The sequence below is a fragment of the Bubalus kerabau genome, chromosome 15 (assembly GCF_029407905.1).
Source record: "Bubalus kerabau isolate K-KA32 ecotype Philippines breed swamp buffalo chromosome 15, PCC_UOA_SB_1v2, whole genome shotgun sequence".
In the NCBI taxonomy this organism is placed as follows: Eukaryota; Metazoa; Chordata; class Mammalia; order Artiodactyla; family Bovidae; genus Bubalus; species Bubalus kerabau.
Window position 1 is genome coordinate 28,017,578 of NC_073638.1, and position 6,000 is coordinate 28,023,577.

The window sequence follows — 6,000 nt, forward strand, 5'->3', positions numbered from 1 at the left end:
TATGTAGTTAATTTCAGCTCCATTTCTGTGAGTGAGAAAACCAGGGCCTGAGGTCCTGGAGTTGAACTCCTGGAGTTTAAATGCCTGAAGCTCCCTACAAGCACGGAGCCTCACACCTTGTGGCTGTGTCCTCAGAGCACCCTGCCCCCTGGAGCAGTGCTGGGGGCACTTAGCCCCCAGCTGAGTTCTCCCTCATCACGCCCCAGCTCCACCTACCAGCCGGAGACAAACCATGCCACTTCCCAGGGGCCACTCAACCCTGTTTCTTCACGCAAAGGTGAGCTCTCTGAAATTCTAAGCTGGCAAAGTCAGGTGGGTTTTTTTTCCTGCTCCAGTGGTGTGAATAGCCTGTGTGGTCTTGGATTTATAGCAACAAAATTGCCAGAAGAACCAGCTGAGAAAGTTGCATTTCATGGACTTGCAAAAGAAGACCAACTTAAAGACAAACATACAAAGGTACCTAGCCTTTTGAGTCTGAGCCGCTCTGAGGATGGGAGGGAGAAAGGTGCTGAGAGGAGCCTGCAGATGACTTGTTCAGCCCGCTCGGATCTCACTGTGGAGGAGGTGGCCCAAAAGAGATTCCGGGAGAGGCCAAAAGTACAGCCGGTGCAGCAGAGGTGAGACCAGACCTGAGCAGTCCTGACTGGGGCTTCAGGAAAGAGGGTTTTAAAAAGGATATTTATTTTGAACAGCCTCTGCATTCACATGGCTTCGTATTTAACTGGTACAAAAGTCAGTTCATCCATGGGCCATCTTGAAGGTAACAAATATACCAGTTCTTTCTGGAGATTTTATGCAAATACAAAAAAAAAAAAAAAACTGTTCTGACTCACTTCCCTTTTACAGGTGGGATAAGGGTCATTCCTACTGTGGGGATCGGACAGTTTCCCAGAGCTCTTCTGTGATATGTTTATTTCCTCTTTTTCTTAAGGGAGACCCATTGGGCATGATTATAGCCCCTCTACCATGGAAGCTTCCACACAGAATGGCTGTATGGGGAGTGGGGAAATAACCCTGGCCTTAGGACACCTGGGTTTACTTTTCGCTCTGACATTTACAAGCTCTGTGACCTCAACAGGTCCTTTCTGGGCCCATGTCTTCCCTGGTCAAAAGCTTGAAGCCGGAATGCACAGTCCAGGGATGAAGCAGGGTGGCTGTCTCAGATTTGGTGACTGAGAGGTCTGCCTTGGGTGGGGAGCTGCCTCATCCAGTGGCCTAACACAGGGCTGGGGTGGGGAGGGGTGCTGGCAGCTGTTGCCGCCTGTTCCTCCAGCAGCTTCTTTCGGGAAGGCAGGGAAGTGATGGTTTAAAAAAATAGCACCTGCCCTCAGCAGTGTCGATGAGCTGGAACATCTCGTTCCTCCTTTCCTCCTGCATCTCCAGTCTTCCTCTCCTGCCTCCCTGATTGGCTTTGCCACACCTCCAGCAGGTACATACAGAGGGCCCAGGGAAGGGCAGTGTAACACCATTTTTCATCATGGAGGAGAGGGGCATCTGCTCTTGAGGGGTCCTGCTCAGGTTTAAATGCAGTGGAAGTGTGAATCAAAGGTTCACTTTATCCTCTCTGTGCCTTGAATCTCATCTCTTTAAAATGGGGTTAATAGCAAAATCTAGCCAAACTGAAAAAACACTAAAAAACTTAACTGAAAAATGGGCAGAAGACCTAAATAGACATTTCTACAAAGACAAACAGAGATGCTCATTATCACTAAGTATTAACAGAAATACAAACTAAATCTACAATGAGGTACCACCTCACATCAGTCAGAATGGCCATCACTAAAAAGTCTACAAATAACAAATGCTGGAGGGGGTATGGAGAAAAAGGAACCCTCCTACACTGTTGGTGGGAATGTAAACTGGTGCAGTTAGTATGGAAAATAGTACGGAGGTTCCTCAAAAAACTAAAAATAGAGTTGCTGTATGATCCAGCAATCCTACTCCTGGGCATATATCCAGACAAAACTATAATTCAAAAAGCTACATGCACCCTTATGTTCATAGCAGCACTATTCACAATAGCCAAGAGATGGAAACAGCCTAATATCCATCAACACATGAATGGATAAAGAAGATGTGGTGCATGTATACAATGTAATACTATTCAGCCATAAAAACAGTGAAATAATGCCATTTGCAGCAACATGAATATATCTAGAGATTATCACACTAAATGAAGTCAGTAAGAGAAAGACAAATAACCATATGATATCACTTAGATGTAGAATCTAAAATATGACACAGATGAACTTATCTATGAAACACACTCAGATATAGAGAACAGATTTGTGGGATTGGGAGTTTGGGATTACAGATGCAAATGAGTATATATACGATGGATAAATAGCAAGGTCCTACTATATAGCACAGGGAACTATGTTCAATATTCTGTTTTAAACCATAACAGAAAAGAATTTGAGAAATATATAGCTCAGTCACTTTGCTGGATAGCAGAAATTAACATAACATTGTAAATCAACTATTAAAAAAAAAAAAAAGATTTAAAAATAGGAGTATCTAGCCCATAAAGTTGTTACGGGGATTAAAGAAGTTAATCCATGTAAAGTTCTCAGAACAGTGTTCAACACATAGTAAGGGGAATGATGGGTATTCCTGACTTTCCCCCATTCCCAATAGCAACTGTCAACTGTTCGTGGATAAGGCACTGCTGAGAGAACCCTAGAACCTGGGAGCAAGGCTGAAGCACCCTCTGTACCACAAAGACCCAGGCATATTGCCTTAGAGGGGTAAGAGGAGCAGCTACGTGCTGACCACACTGCCCCTCCCCCAAGCTGGCACAGCCCCCGTGGAGAGGCCTCCCTGGAGACTATGGTTCTTCCAGGGGGAAAGAGCCTGGGGGTGACATCCAGCACCCCCAGCACTGTGGCTCAGTTCATGGGAGTCCTCGTTCTGGTTTCACCCCATGGATCACAGGAGACTGTGAGGCTCAGCCATTGGGAATCATGGAGAAGGTGGAGGGGCTTCCAGCACTGGGTCTTGGCCGACCAAATTTGTACCTGCAGAGACCAATTATAGTCCCAATCTGTGGCTTTGCTCATCTGCAGAGCAAATCAATGGTGCCACATGGCCAGGGAACTTGGCAGAGTGCATGCAGGTCTGTGTGACTCAAGCCCTCAGATGAGGAGTTCCACCAGCCCCGGAGCCTGGTCAGCTCCCTCCAAGGTGGAAGAGTTGAGTTATACAGTCCTGCCAGCTCTGGTGTGCCTCTCAGCCTCTCCCAGCCAGAAAGCCTACCCAGGAAAAATCTGGGAGTTGTCTGAAATGGGCCTCCCAGTCAAGCCCAGGCGGGAGAACAGACATTGCCTTACCTCCTGCCAATTTGTTTTTTTGCCCATTAAGAGGAAGGGCTGCTTGAGAACACCTGAAAACTGCTATGTAATCCATCAATGCTTGAGCCCAGAGGCAGGTGGGCAGAGCTGATCACCCCTAGCAAGGGTAGTAGTCCTGGTCAGGCCAGGGAACTTGGGGCACACGTTGGTTTCAGTCAGGACCACAAAGAGCCTTACTGGCCTTGGAGCTGTCCTCCCAAGAACAGCTGGGCAGAGAAACTAATTCATAGCTCCACTTATTGCTAAATCCAGCCATTGGCCCACCTGACCAGGAAATCCTCCCAGAGAGAGGCTGCATATAGCCCATCCAACAGTCCTGCTTACAGTGCCACTTGGACAAAGAGCACAGCCCGAGCCTTTCCCTGTCTTTGGAGCAAGGCTGCTGGCCTTACCTGACGAGGATATCCAGTGCACAACTTTTGCCTGATTTGGGTCCCCAAATGAGAAGCCATGCAGGCCCTGGGTCCCATTCCTCTGTCCCATGAGGGCAAGGGAAGCTAAGCCATAGCCCCACCAACTGCTAAATATAGTAACCAGCCCCACTGTGTAGGAAGCCTGACCAGAGAATTCAGGCAACCGCAGAGCCTATCCTACAGCCTCCTTTGGCTAGAGAACCATGCCAGCAGTCTTATCCAACTGTTCTTAGCCAGTGGCACCTCCTCCCCCAACTTCAGAGCTTAAACAGTTGCCTCAAACAGGAATAGATCCTATTAGTAGGCCCCACCTGCCCAAGGACATTACTAACATATATCCAGAGCTAAACTGAGCTGACAGGTGAAGTGTCTCTGCCAAAGCAAACCTGCAAAGACTGGGAGACCTTACTCATGTCATAAGATACCAACATAAATAATCAAGGATCATGAATAGATAAATATGAGACCAAAGGAAACTAATAAAGTTCTAAAAACCAACTTTAGAGAAATGGAGATCTATATTCTGTTAGACAAAGAATTCAGAATAATGTTCTTAAAGGAGTTTAGTGAGCTACAAGAATACAAGATGACTAAATGGAATTAGGGAAACCATGCATGAGCCCAACAAGTTCAGCAAAGAAATAGAAACCATCAAAAACAAAGGAATCATAGGGCTGAAAAAATATAATGGAAGAATTCAATGTAGAGTTAAAAAAAAAGCAGACTCAGCATTCAGAAGAATCAGTAACCTGGACGATAAGAAATTTGAAACTGTACAGTCAGAGAAGCAAAAAGAAAGGAAAAAGAAAGTGAAGAAAGCCTATGGAACTTATGGGACACAATAAAAAGAAATAATATTCACATTATGGGAATTCTGGAATGATAAAAAGAAATGGATAGAAGGTATATTTAAAGCAATAATGGCTGAAAACTTTATCCAGATCCAAGAGAACTTCAAATAGGTTGAACCTGAATAGGGCTGCAGTGAGACACATTATAATTAAATTGTCAAAAGTCAAAGAATTTTTAAAGCAGCAAGAGAAAAGTTATGTAGAAGGGGAGACTGTTTGCAAATTTCTCAACATAAATTTTTTAGGTCAGAAAGGAATGAGATAATATATTTAAAATATTGAAAGAAAAAAAAAAACACATGTCAACCAAGAGTACTATATTAGATGAAACTGTCCTTCAGAAATGGAGGGATAAAGACTTTCCTGAACAAACAAAAGCTGAGGGAATTCACCATTAGCCCTGCCCTATAAGAAAAGTTTCTTCCAGCCCCGCGTTTCTCATGATGTACTCTGCATATAAGTTAAATAAGCAGGGTGACAATATACAGCCTCGATGTACTCCTTTTCCTGTTTGGAACCAGTCTGTTGTTCCATGTCCAGTTCTAACTGTTGCTTCCTGACCTGCATACAGATTTCCCAAGAGGCAGGTCAGGTGGTCTGGTATTCCCATCTCTTTCAGAATTTTCCACAGTTTATTGTGATCCACACAGTCAAAGGCTTTGGCATAGTCAATAAAGCAGAAATAGATGCTTTTCTGGAACTCTCTTGCTTTTTCCATGATCAGCGGATGTTGGCAATTTGATCTCTGGTTCCTCTGCCTTTTCTAAAACCAGCTTGAACATCTGGAAGTTCACAGTTCATGTATTGCTGAAGCCTGGCTGGAGAATTTTGAGCATTACTTTAGTAGCATGTGAGATGAGTGCAATTGTGCAGTAGTTTGAGCATTCTTTGGGATTGGAATGAAAACTGACGTTTTCCAGTAACACAAGCTGGAATCAAGATTGCCTGGAGAAATATCAATAACCTCAGATATGCAGATGACACCACCCTTATGGCAGAAAGTGAAGAGGAACTAAAAAGCATCTTGATGAAAGTGAAAGTGGAGAGTGAAAAAGTTGGCTTAAAGCTCAACATTCAGAAAATGAAGATCATGGCATCCGGTCCCATCACTTCATGGGAAATAGATGGGGAAACAGTGGAAACAGTGTCAGACTATTTTTTGGGGGCTCCAAAATCACTGCAGATGGTGACTGCAGCCATAAAATTAAAAGACGCTTACTCCTTGGAAGGAAAGTTATGACCAACCTAGATAGCATATTCAAAAGCAGAGACATTACTTTGCCAACAAAGGTCCATCTAGTCAAGGCTATAGTTTTTCCTGTGGTCATGTATGGATGTGAGAGTTGGACTGTGAAGAAGGCTGAGCACCAAAGAATTGATGCTTTT